Below are 14,482 nucleotides of genomic sequence, written 5' to 3' on the forward strand. Positions count from 1 at the left end.
GAACATGGCCACAGAGCCCGAAAAACCCACAAAAAATATTAAATCAAGCAGATAACATTAGGCAGGTATTTCAAAATTAGCTCGAACATATTATTTGTGCCAATGGCCAGACTTCAGCTGATGCCTTTCCCTCATGCACCTGAGTATTACTTCCGATCTCTAGGCTAAGAGTGGATGCCAGAGTTCATTTTTCTCTGTTTTTCATTCTTCCAGTCTTCTGTTGTTCCATCATATTGCTGCTTTATTTTTTGTTCATGACTTATTTTTCTTTTTCAAAAGGCCCTCACAAAATTGTGTACAGATTTTCATAAGCATTTCTCCTAATATATGCCATTTTAAAAAAAATGCAGTCCTATTAAGCAAAGCCATTTTTGAAAGCAAATTTTACTCTCATAATGTATTTTACATGTTATTTTGAATAATGTCACATTCCTCCCCTCCCTCGGTACATTATATACATATTAGGCAGAATGCATACATAGGACATTCATGGGGAAAGGCATACATATTTCTGTGCAATTTTTTTTATAAGTTGTATAACTTATACTTTTTTTAAGTGTATAAGTGATACTGATGCAGAAGCAGGTCAGAATGAACAGAGATTTAGAAACACAAGAAACAGAAATTGAAATGGACTGATTCAAGGGAAAACACTTCAGGAGGTTACAGCTAAACAAGACCCTGTCTGTCTGGCTTCAGCTTTGTGTTAGGGCCAGTGTCTGAATTCAGCACATGGAGTCTATGAGAGGCTTTATGCCTTGCAGAAACACTAGCATACAGAGACTGTGCAAGGAGGCATTCTATTCAGAGGCATGCAAAACCATGACCTGCTAACATAAACCATTACACAAAAGCAGTGGTACTCTCTTGCAGTTCGTGGTACCCCAAAGCTACCCTAGAAGACCTCCAAAGCACCTGGATATCTAAAAATTTTCCTGAGCAATTTTTCACTACTAAAATGCAAAAGGTGGCTTAGAATTGCCATAAGACCCAAACATTCCCCTTGAATTACCCTAATACCCATAAACAGCTTTATGTTAAAAAAAAACTGGGGGGAAAAACAAATCAAAACAAAAACCAAAGCTAGGCCAACAGAAGTCATGAAAATAAAAGTCATTGCATCACTTAAAAGCCATGTTTGGCCCACTGGTATGGTCTCTGCTCCTCTGCAGTGGTCTAGAAAGTCCCAAAAGTGTGTTCTTTAAAAGTGAGTGGATTGACTATTGATCACTTGAGCAATGATGAGATCCAGAGGCTGGTACACTACATGATCAAGTGTAGTGGATTAAAAGTTCTGGAAGTGGGACTCCACTAAGGCTACTCTGTCACCACCCCATGACTCACCATTGTGCTGTGATAGCCTCCTTCCCCATTGCTATTTTGTTGCAGGTAGAGCATGAAGGAATAAAAAAAACATCTGGCTATGTTCACATAGCCAGATTCAGACAGAAGATATCTTCAGTCCAAATCCACTGATGTCTTCCAGAAATCTTCAGCAGATGATCCCATTGCTCTGTGTCTGGCTGTGAGGCAAAGATGCCCTCCAATCTCCACTAGCAACAGAATGGTGGGGAGGAGGACTATCACTGCACAAGGGTGAGTCCTGGTGGGAACTTTGGTCACTGTAGACAGAAGAAAAGAATACCAACTTCTTCAATAATACATACACACACACACTTGCGATGCAGCCCTTTGATGGCTCTTCTGCCCAGAGCTGGTTGGGTGCTCAGGTGCCTTTACATCACGAGGCTGTGCCCCATATGGATGGAGCTGCAGCCTTGTGATGTAATGACACCGATAGTAGGGCTCGGCGCATATGGATGCTGCACCAAATCGAGCCCTACTATAATCGCAAATGGCCTGTCTGTACCAGGCCTTAGTTTCACCTATTAACAAGTAGCTTATGCAGAATATCAGCTATTATTACTGCTTTCAGAGGGAAAGAATTCTTCCCCCTTCAGAGCACCAAGAACTCTTACTGATTTCCGAGGAAACTGATTTTTGAGGATGATGGATATTTTTCAGTATTGCTGAGTCTAGCTCAATTTTTAAGGTGAAAATCTTCCCTCTGTCTCTTTTTCAAAGAGTAATGACATAAACAGAAGTGCAGCTGGAGTTGTCCAGCAGCAGTAGATTCAGCGGCAGTGGCATAAATCAAATTTTACCCATGCTCCCACATCATATTTTTACTTTACGGTGTTGCTTATAACTGTTCAGTCAGGTGGCATCTTACATTGTGGTTTATGCAGGGACATCAAAAGCAATTTTTTTTTGGGGGGGGGAATGATGATGAAGATGATGAGGATGAGGATGGTGACAGTATGTGCTCTTTAGGAAATGGCTTAAAAGAACAAGTAGCCTCCTATGCCTGTAAATGCAGCTACTTTGGGTCAATGGAAGGAACTCTATAAATGGAAAGTTGTTATAGCATCGCATTTTACTTCTCACAGGTCTGTTGGGAGTCTCTTTGTTCCTAATAAAGAGGGAACCTGCTAGGTAAATGGAAAGTGCCTCAAAAGCTTCTCCACCAGTATTCACAGCAGGTCTACAATTTAGCCGGCGCCCTAATTGTAGTATTCCTTTGGTGTGATTAAACCATCAGTCCTTGACTTCAGGTATCAATCCTGCAGACAGAAGACCCAAGAGTACGAATCAAATTGCCACCTTGCCCTCAAGTCTGAGAATCAAATGAAGAAGTTCACTGCAATGAGATACTGGGCATCTCTCTCTCTCTCTTTATTTCTCCATTCCCCTTTCTCTCAGCCACACTCTCTGTATACTCCATCTTTAAGCTACTGAAAAGTTTTGTAGAAAACTTTTGATTTTGATAGGAAATTATATTTGGGTCAGAGCCACTGCTGGTCCTTGAAAAAAAAATCACATTTTTGAATAATAACTTCCAGAATCTCCTTGCTAGCTAAAAATTCTAAGAACTATAGTCCAAACATGCATTTTCAAGCTCCAGTTAAAGCACCGGGGAAACCGCAGACATGATTCTTACTGGGCAGCGTGTGTGAGTCACTTTATCCCTCTCTCCCTTTCTCTACAGCAAATCTTCACACCAAAAAAAGTGGGGAAAACATTAACGTTGCCGTGAACTGTTTGGAGGAAAGGTGGGATAAACATCTGATCAATACTTTTCAAAAGTCAGGGAATACAACACTGACAAACATCATTCCCAAGGCTGGAAGTATCACTTCCTTACTCCACAACTTCCATAAGCATTGTTGGTTGGGGAATTATTAGAAAATATACATGCTGATAAAAATCAACCTGTGTTACGGAGCTCAATATATATCAGCTGCCATCAAAGGGAAACTTTGCAGGGTTGGTGATGGTGTGGGGGTTGGTTGACTGGATACCTTGGGACCTTTCACATTACAGGATTGTACTATTAGGATTCCACTTTAACTACCAAGGTTTGGTGAGATACTAGGGTGCTCTGGCAGAGAAATCTAAATGCCCCTTCTTAAACTGCAAAAGAGGGATTTATTGTAAAGGCTATGTAGAACCATGTAGGCCACCTAGTGATCCGTGAATATTTTCTAGAAGAGAAAACGGGAAAGGAAGGGAGGAAGGAATGACAAACAAGATACAGCTCTCTTTTTGTGACTGTCTGAGCTCTATATGTAAAAACACTGCATTAAAATTAAAGAGAATGATGCCACAAAATGTAGCCTCAAAGGCCTGCCTGAGTTTATGTATGAGGTGAGAAAAATAAGTTTCTATTATAAATTCCTGGGCATCAAGGTGGAAACCAATCCATTTTGCCATTTCTCCACCCTGGGGATGATCTTGAGAAAAAGAAGTGCCATGAAAAGTAAAAAAATATCTCATTGTCAACTACGGCTGTAACAGCCAATTAGCTATCCAGTGGTCTAGTGTGCCATAGCTATACCATCAATCCATAATGAATATGTGTCCTACAACTGTTCGGGAACAGACAACAAGAAATATAACAGCTGCGGTAACAGGTGGTGAGCAAGTGGTGATTGAAAGAGCTAGTAAATGCAGGGAGGTTTTGATCATATATGACACCCCTCCCTCAATATTCAGGTTAAAAGAAAGGAAGTGGGAAAAGAAGGGAGGGTGCCATTTTACCTTCAACATAATAAAGTAGATTCCGTGATCTGGGCTGCATAGGGAGATACATTTGGGAATTGTAAAGATGGTTCTTTGGAATGGGATACAGATTGCTTTAGATGGCATGACAATCCTTTCTTTTTTCTTGTGGATGCAAGATATTAGATTTTGCATTTAGAGCAGCCTTTATGTGAGTGAAATGAAAATGGCATAATCTCTTTTGTGCTTTTGGAATGAAACATTGGAATGACAAACCATAGGATTTTGCCATATAGTGGGGTGGCAACCACAAAACCCACAGGTTTTCAGTGTTCACTCAAGGCTATTTTTATGGTTCCCGGACTCTTCCTTGACTTACTCAGAACACACAAACACATGCATGCAGACACATGTTAATTTAAGGCTCAGTAAGGAGAATTCTGAGCCAGTGTGATGGTTTGAGCATTGGACAATGACTCGTGAGGCCAAGAATTATTTTGAAGATGCTAGCATGAATGAAAAAAAAAATGGTTCTAGCCACTCAGTCCATAAAGTGTGTATCAGAAACACCGTTTAGTGAATTTGGAAACACTAGTCTTGGAATCTTAAAATTCTGCTGTCATGGGTTTTGACTTTAAAATGTGCATTTCGTAAATCACAGGTTAACTTGGCCACAATCTAAGAGTGAGTTAAGTACCTTTAAAAGTCTCCAAGGCAATCAATGAAGTCAGCTGGCTTCTGGATTGTGGCCTGTATGTCGAGGGAAATTCAAAATGCCTCATCCAAATGTGAGATTACACATTTCCCTGTGGACTTTAGAATGGAAAAGGCAAGGCTGCCAGAGAAGAAGATACTGTACAATATTTTCCCTTTCTCAGGTGAAATAAGAACTATCTTTTGTCACCTGCTTTTCATAAACCACTGACATTTCATTTCCATGTGCCTTCACCTCATCCTCTGTGGTAGTAGCATCAATGGGGAAGACAGTCTGCAAAAGCTGCCATTGGTAGAGAATGTTTCTGTTTCCTTCTTTTATAAATGTTCCAGATTTTGCAAATCCCAGGAGAATGTCTTGAAAATTGCAGAAAGATTAAAGCTGGCGAGGAGCTGGGGCATGTGTGAGGAAGGAATGGGTCTGCATGGAGTGATGCAAGATGATAAAGGGCTGGTGTAATGGATTGCACTTCATCTCTTCCAATTGATAGGTGTGGTTTGGTAGCAGGGAACAATATCATTTTTTGCTTCTCATGGTTTTTAGAACTCCAAATGTAGCTACATTTGGTAGCTTGATACCACTTGTACTGTTGGCTCTATCCTATGAGATTTGTAGTTTAGTAAAAGATTTGGAATTCTCTGCAAGGGAGCTTTAGAACTAGTATATAGGGGAATGCTTTAGAAGTCTATACCAGGAAATGTTCAGCACCTCACCAAATTTCAGGGTTCTGTGAGATGGAGCCATCATATTTCAAGTGGTATTAAACAGCTATAACTACATAATATGGACCCAGTCCCACTTCCAGAGCTGATGAAACACTGTGCAAAGTGAAGCAGTTACTAGAGTAAAAAGAATTGCATTGGTTTCAGCAGCATCAATGAAAACAGATCTCAAGAGTTACCAGTTACATAATTATCTGTAACTATATTCTTTTGGAACAACAAAGGTGTAACAAAGTTACATTTTGAAAGGCAATAAAATGAGTAAGAGCAAAGATGCATTCATGGTGCAATAAATACACTTTCTATTAATTTGATAGGCCTGTGACCGCAGAATAAAAAAAATACTTTCTATTAATTTTATTTTTATTAATATTTATTTTTATTATTTTTAAAATGGTTGATGTTTTCAACTAGTTTTACATTTTCTGATAGCTGAATTACTTTTTTAATGCTTGCATGCTGTGAATATTCAACTATGTTTCTTTTAACTCTTCTAAACTACCTTGAGTCCTAAACTGGAAAAAGGTGGCTATAAATAAATATAATAACTGAAATAATAAATAATCACACAGCTTTTCATAAATAGGAAAATCCTGTGTATGAAAAGCTGTGAGAGAAGCCTGGGTTGCATATGGGCTGCCTACTACCCAGAGAAGGAACAATGATGGGATTCATTTTTGAGATTTAGATCCAGTGTCCCTCCTGCCACAGAAAAGGCATGTGATAATCTCCACTATGATTCTACTTTAACTGCTGTGGCTGCATCATATAGAATCCTGGGGTTTATAGTTGGAGAAGTACTATTGCTCTCTGGTAGAAAATTCCAGTTATCCCTCCCTAAACTACAAATCCCAAGATTCCATAGGCTGGAACCATGGGAGTAAAAGCACAATCATAGCACTATAGTTATATAGAGGCATTATAAACTGCCGCTTTGCAGCGGTCTCCCAGCGCTGCTGTTTGCTCCGCGAGGGAGCCGCCGCGTGGCTCCCTTACGGAGCAAAAAAGAAGCTCCAAAATGGAGCTTCTTCTGGTGGTGTGCTAATGATGCCGCGAGGCACCAATGGTGCACTCGCGATGTCATTAGCGCCGCGTGACGTGCGGACGCACAGCGTCCGTTACGTCAGGATGGCGGCGGCCGTGTGGAATGGCCGCCACCATTTGTTATGGACAGAGTCCGTAACAGGAATAGGGGCGTCTGGAAGAGATGCCCCTTTTTTAAACTGGGACATCCTGAGGACGTCCCAAGTGGCGGTTTGTAACCCGCCTTAGTGTTAAAATGCCTGTAGATGAGGTTCCACTATATGTTTGATTTTTTTTTTCTAAATAGACAGTTCAGTGTTCAGATTGCAAAGTATCTCAGGTTGATTACCTTGCTTCAAGTATAATACTTCTTTGATCCTGGTGTCAATTCATCCTGCTATGGTGATTTCTACAAACATTTCCTATGCATACCAGAATCCTCACCTCGTCTCTCTTTTATGCTCCTTAAGATGTAAATAATCAACTGATTAACTCTCTCTGAACAATTATGCTATAGATCTGAGACCAGCATTGGTTCTCTGACAATCACTGTGCTTCGGTTATTTATCTGATCTGTGTGCACCTGTGCCATTACACTTGATTACTGTTTGGGAAAAGCCTTGACTCAGTTCTAACTAGGTGCAATCTGTCTTTTTTTAAAGGATGGCAAAAAGATACAGAGGATGCTGTTTGTTCCATATTAGCATGGCTGTAGTGTGTGTGTGTCTTGTAAGTGGGGGATGACATTGAGCAACTTGCAACCGAGCCTAGGCTCCTACACTTCTGTGATCAGAAGGCATCAGTGTTGCAGGTTATCTTGCCAGAAGTCTTGATTCTTTCCTTAAAAATAGAATTGCAAAACAAGCCAAGGAAGGCTGGTACAAAAGAATGTGATACATTTGGACGGTAAGGAGACAGAGAAGGAACTGACTCTAACAAAAAGTTACATGAGAAATTAACTGAAAGGGAATTGGACCAGCCCAACCATGATATGGAGAGAACTGTGGGCTGAACGGGAGTAAGCAGGCAGGAACAATAAAAAGGAAATAGAGGAAGTTAAATGGTAACAGGCAACATTTTTCTTTAACATTTCTGTTAATGATCTGGAAGAGGGAGTAAACAGCTTGTTAATAATAAGGGGGCAGAGAGATCCTCACTGGGAGACTGATCCTGGAAGACAGACGCATGCAAGATAAAAAGAGGTAATGGAATATTTGGGCTAAATACCATAAAGGCACTGGATCCTGTCTGATCTTGGAAGCTCAGAAGGCTTGGCTCTAGTTAGTACTTTGATGGGAGACTGCTAAGGAATGCTAGGAGTGTAGGCTGTATTTCAGAGAAAGGAACTAGCAAAACCACCTCTGGAGTATTCTTTGCCTAAGAAAACCCTATGGAATTTGTGGGGTCACCATACATTAATAAGCAGCTTTAAGGCACATATACACACATCACACACAATGGAGAACATGATGGAGAAAACAGTAAGAACTGGATGAGATTCCAAAATGTTTATATGGGGCAGATGGGACTTGAAAATAAATGGAGGGACCCATCTTTCGTGTGAACACTGAAGTCAGTGTCAGAATTATGAGCAGAACTCCAATAAAATGATCTTTTGGACCATGTCCCATCAATCCCAGGGCAACTGCAAGTTATCTAAAAGCTTAGAAAGTTAAATTTAAAAACCAGTTCATTACAGCTATAGTAAAAACCTCAAAAACATAAGTAGATGCTATTATCATTACTATTTTTAACCACATTATTATAGTGTTTACTGTTGTTTCTCAAAAATAATTAAATATGATCTTTAGTTACATATTCTCACCTGACCACCTCACTGTTGCCTTAAAGCTGCCATCTGATCTTGATGCTCAGCACATCCCAGTACTTCAACCCTATGATAGTCTGTGTCTTCAACCCTCATAACTGTAAACAGAACTAATACTTACCAATTACAAATAGCTTACCAATTACAAATAACAAAAGGTAATTGTTTTGTTCTTGAAAAGTAATTAAATGCAATTAATTAGTCGCTTCCAAGATAGAGGTTGCTTACAGTCCTTCCCCCCTCTTTGCTAGTCCCATCATCCCACATAAGCTAGAAAATTGACACTTTGCTGCAGGATGACTGACGTGTTTGCAAGCAATTGAGAATGATGCAGGGAATCTATGGAATAACAGCAGGTTTCCTATGCCCTTTATCTTAATGTGGAGACCATGAGGACATGATAGAAAGGCTCTCTCAAACTACATGATGGAAACCTGCATGTCAAGTGAGAGTCAGTTTAACTGGTGTCTGGAAGAAACAAAGATGGGATCAAGAGAGTGAACCAGAGGAACCACATCCCTAATCTTAAATCAGTAGCATTAATTGTTCTTCCAAAACATTTTTTTTGTTTAAAGCCCTCCAGATCAAAATTTTGAGACTATTGGCAAGAAATATTTCTGCCAATTGGGGTGAGGTGCAATCCATCCCTTGCCAGAAGTCCCTCCTCATGGAATCGCAGCCCATGATCCAAAAATCCAAATCGCTCTTGGTGGCACCATTTGCAGAGCCAGCTGTTCACCTCAGCTATTTTCCTCTCCCTTCCTGGACCATGCCCTTCAACTGGGAGAACAGATGAGATGACAACCTGTGCATCCATCTCTTTCAACTTCCTACCCAGAGCCTCATAATCCCTTACGATACTCTGAAGGATGTGCCTTGCAGTATCATCGGTTCCCACATGAACCAAAAGAAAGGGGTAACAGTCAGTAGGCTTGACAAGTCTTGTCAGCATCACATCATGGATCTTTGCCCCAGGGAAACAACCTACCTCCCAAGACACTTTGTCAGGCCACAAACCACTACTTCGGTACACCTCAGCAAGGAATGCTCACCTCCACTACATGCGTCCTACGAGGCTTAGCTGCATCTATTCCCTGCTATGATACTCTCAGGGTTCCCTGCATTGTCCCTGAGGACTGACCCTGCTTCTCTTCCTCATCCTCCCTGATAAGGGAAAGAGCTTCAAAACAATTCTGTAGCTGCAAGCTCCCTGAACAAACCTTGGTTTCCCTACTTCTGTGTGTGACATTCCTCCAACTGTCTACCCCATGTGTACGTGAAGTGACCTCCTCCGTAGAAACTTACTGTGTGTGTTCCCCATCCAGGACCGTCTATTCCGTTCTTTCCAGGAGAACCTCTTGCACCCTAATATGCTCAAATGTCTTTACCCAAGCCTCCAGCTGCATGATGTAGTAGTCTGAGCTCTGGAGAACAGAGCTGGAATCCCAGCTCAGTGATTGAAACCAACTGGTTGACCACTATTGCTCAGTCTCAGAGAAAGGCAAAGACATTTGGACAAATCTTGTCAAGAAAACCCTTTGATAGGATTGCCTTAGGGTCGCCATAAGCAAGAAATGACTTAAGAGTACACAACAGCAAATCAAAATCCTAAGGTATTGAACTCATTTCTAAACTCAGCTCCAAGTGTCTCATCTGACAACATTCTGCTCCTCACTACTATTTTATGTCCTTCAAGATGGCAAAATTGTTTCCCCATATTTCCCTAATAAGCAGTGTTTGCTGTATAGTCCATCTTCTGCCTACCTCTCCTTGCTTATTCGTCTGTGCTTCCTCCTAGTAGCAATGTGCTGAGGAATTCTTGTAACCTACCTGGCAGTAAACCTAATCATCACTGATAAATCAAAATTTTGACTCCAAGTAAAATAAGGATTTTATAAACTAAGATCATTATTGTATAATCTCGGGGTTATAAATCAGTCAGTTGTACCCTAAAATTGCAAAGTGAAGATCAGTAAATCATGACACTTCTCTCTCTCTCTCTCTCTCTCTCTCTCTCTCTTTATTCAGGATTCTCTTGGAACGATTTGTGAATCTGTTGTGGAATTTGTAAATCCAGATTGGGGTATGTAAAACCATTTCGTGGATTATAAATCAGCCAAATGTTTTAGCTGAATCTAATGCTTAAAATAATGATTTCTGAATCAAAACTTTTGGCTGAAGATTTACTGGCAAGTTTTATAAATCAGAGACAAGATATATAACTCAACCCCTGAGAAGTGCAGATTTATAAATCCAACTTATAAATCAGTGTATGGGTGGAGGGAGAGAGAAAATCATGTTTTACACTAAATAATATTTTACAAATGACACCTCGTACATCATGCAATTGCCACAAATCTTTTACATGGGAGTCAGCACACATAATGTGTGACTGAATGTTTTTAAAAAATCTATGAACTGGATGCAATTGTTGGTGGGAAAGAGGGTTGAAATATTTACTCTGCACTTCTCACCCAAAGCTGAGGTTTTGCTTATGAAAGCATAAGCACCAGTACAAGTTCAGGGCCTTCAACATCACTTGTTGCAGTTATTTGTTGAAGTCGCTGTGTGGGAGCATGACTTGTAATGTTGGATGCACAAAAATCAAAGCTGAGCAATAATACATTTATTAGGACCACTATTTTTTTTTTAAATTAAAAAATGGTGCAGAACCAGAGTGAACTTTTGAGTTCTCCAGTATTCTTTGTTAGGCAAGACAGTACAAAAATTAGGGGATGGAGAAGTGGAAAAACAGTTCCAAAATGTGACTCGTTGAGCTGGCCATTTTGCAGTTACTAGATGGGTGCTGAAGTGATAGTACAACATCCATCTAGTGAAAAGAAGACATATTCAAATATTGGTTTTCATCTTGCAACATCAAGCAAGTCATGCAAAATATCAATTGAACCTTAAATTATTGTATTGCTGTTTTTGCTAAATCCCTTCCCCTTCCAATGGCTGCATTGTTTCATATCCTGCTTTCAAATTGTACCTTCCTATTGTGTAACAGGTGCAGTAGATGGTTCTCTTCACAGACACCCAGCGCTGAGTTGGATTTGGAATTAGCTGTGGTTTCACTAGGGTTGGTGTCACAGTATAATAGCTCCTGGTGTCATCTTCATGGACCTGCCTGAAATCTGTCTCATGCACACTAACATGGGAGTAAGCTATACAGATCCCATGGAGGGGAACTTCTGCATACACATTATGTGTAAGAGTCTTCATATTTTTAATCATAACAGATGGGAAAAGGAACTTAACATTCCCTTGCAAGCGCAGACTGAATCTGGAATTCCGAAATCTGAAATAATTTAAAATCCAGAATTGTTCACATGGGTGGCTGAGACAGTGACACCTTTGCTTTCTGATAGTTCAGTGTTTGCACACTTTGTTTCATGAACAAAATTATAAAAAAAAATTATATGTCAAATTGTGATGCCGCCTCCTCTCATTGTATGGTTTGGTCCCCCTGCACTGCCCAAGTGACATCACTGGGAATTACTAGTAGTCATATTTAGAACTGACCCATTGAAATCACACACAACTGCAATTTCACAATAGGAAATGCCCAAATAAGGCTAAGGTGGAAGAGGTTGCCACTTTAACTGCCATGGCAATTTCCTGTGGGATCCTGGGACTTGTAGTTCAGAGAGAGGTACTTAGAATTTTCAGATAGAGACCTTGATTGTCTCATGAAACTACAAATCTCAGCATTCTATAGAATGCAGTCATGCCTGTAGTATATAGTACTACAACTGTGTAATGTGAAAGGGTTCGTGGGAAAATATGTGGAAAGGGAAAGACGTTACAATTGCTTCTCATGCTATTATTACGTCTTCCAGTTCCTTTCTACCATCAAGACATATAGCACCTCAGTATTCTTACAAAGAAAGTGTGATGTATAGTAAAGGACTGTTGAAGTAGGAATGCAAAGTATCTGAAGACCTTAAGGACAACCCTGCCCCTTCTCACATAGATTAGCTGTGGTGCTCACATGTTGTTGGCAATAAAGAATCATGCTGATAGACTAGTTTCTTGCTGATTTCACAGTGGTCCCCAGATGGCCTGAGAAGTCATCTTGCCCCTTCTCCCATGTATTATAATAATCATCATTATCTGGAGTAGCTATTAATAATCCATATAATTGCAACATTATTTCTTCAGATGTCTCCCATGCACACATTTTCAATTAGTTTTAACTGTATGGAGAGGATTTTTGAAGTCTCCGAGTTTTCATTATTAAGATCATTCGGGCCAAATAAAAATTCTGGCACTGACAGCTAAGTTCATTAAAAATTGCTTTTGATGAACTAAACAACAAGTTTTGCTTGGTACTTGAATTGCAAAAAAAGAAAAACAAACCAACCACATGTAGTGTTGAAACTAAATCATAAGGTTCCAGTTTGAAGGCAAAACCCTGCCTTATGGTCGATGCCATAAATGGAAACTTTTCAGTTATCCTATTTGGTAGACCTAGAAGTCAGATTTTTCACAGATGTGAAATTCTTTTGTCTAGATTCCCAAATGGTGCCTACAGCATGCAGTGTATGCCTATGGCCACCTTGTATAGTTTCTAGTCTGTTTTAGGCAGTTTTCATAAAATTAGATGTTTTGATGATAAGATTGCTACTCATTCTTCAATGTCAAGTCATTTTGTCCACCATTTTGTAGAGCTCTTCCCTACCTCCCTTTCTTACCATCTATCCCTTGCCCCAAGTCTCTTGCCCCTCGTCCAAAGAAAAACATGGATCCAGGTGCCCTGGTAGGGATAACCCATCATAAGTTTAACTTATGATGTTAAGTTTAACTTATGATGTTAAGAGAGGGTGGGCCAATGCCATCAGACCTATATAAGATAAAGAGCCCTCCATCTGCCTTGGTCCAGGCCTCAGAGGGAGAGAAGAATGCTGGACCTGATCCCCTTCCCCACAACCATTCCCTTCTCTTTTTGTGTTGTGTCTTCTTAGATTGTAAGCCTGAAGGCAGGGAACCGTCTAATTAAAAGATTTTATGTACAGTGCTGTGTAAATTTACAGTGCTATATAAATAAAGCTTAATAATAATAATAATAAACTTCTTATTTTTAAACAGTAGGCAGTATTTATCACTGCAGTGAACTGAAAGGAAGGATTACCACAGTGATCAGCTGCATTCTCACACAGCTCTCTCGGATCATCTTGACTGGTCATCACAATGGTCACTCATAGGAAGGAAGCTATATAGCAGCATGCATGTGCCATGCAGGACTACCTATATGACCCACTCGTGCACCATACTCTCACACAACTGTTAAAATGAAATGGAGCAGTGGTGACAGCATCATCCAGCAAACAGCAGTCACTGGAACTAGGAGTGATTCATTGTGTTGACTGTTGCCTCCTGGGCTAGTAGGATAGTGAATGTGTTCTGCGTTTTCACTTTGTTTGTACTTTATAGGTGCTGAACCTCTTTCAATACCTTCAACAGCTCCTTAAGATTCAGACTAAAATCCATAGTGGATTTGCTCTCTTCCTATTAGAAATAACATACCATCACACCCTCTCAACCTCAGAAGGCAGTGGCAAACCCTTTCTGAACAAATCTCGCCAAGAAAACGGTGGGATAGGTTTGCCTTGAAGGCTCATAAGTGACAACTATATGCAATAATGGTTAGTTTGCAAGTTCTTTTACAAGAATTTAGGTATTGCAGGCATGAGTCACAATTTCCTTTTTTTTTTACACTCCACTTGCTTCTTGCATCACTTTAACCTGCAAATATTTTTTTCTTCCTTCTATCCTCTTTATTGGACAATATATTTGATTATGTATGTGGATTTGCAAATAAAACATCTTTTTTTATGTTTTACAAAGAAGGCCAAGCTAATTTCTTTCTCTGTTCCACTCTGAAGGTAGGTGGGTGGGCATGGGAAAGGCTATTGCTCAGCTTCTGCCTTGCCAATTTGATTACTCTACTCGAAAGATCCAGTATTATCTCTCATATTTCCCAACACCCCTCTGGTGATTAGGATGAGAAAAAGGAGAGATGGAGAGAGCAGAACCTGGACAGTATTTGGTGATTGACCTCTTGCAGTGAAATGCTTTGGGCCATCTCTGATTCAGTGCTGGGGTCAATGTAGCTGCGATACTCCAAAT

General features: G+C 40.1%; 1 long non-coding RNA gene across 1 annotated transcript; it reads left to right on the forward strand.

Moving 5' to 3' along the window:
• The first annotated feature begins 7,648 nt into the window (after window positions 1-7,648).
• Window positions 7,649-11,527, forward strand: LOC121914343. The gene is made up of 3 exons (XR_006100522.1): window positions 7,649-7,724; window positions 10,379-10,433; window positions 11,361-11,527. It is a non-coding gene; the product is annotated as an uncharacterized LOC121914343 (long non-coding RNA).
• Window positions 11,528-14,482: the final 2,955 nt, after the last annotated feature.

This window comes from Sceloporus undulatus, chromosome 8 (assembly GCF_019175285.1).
Source record: "Sceloporus undulatus isolate JIND9_A2432 ecotype Alabama chromosome 8, SceUnd_v1.1, whole genome shotgun sequence".
NCBI lineage: Eukaryota > Metazoa > Chordata > Lepidosauria > Squamata > Phrynosomatidae > Sceloporus > Sceloporus undulatus.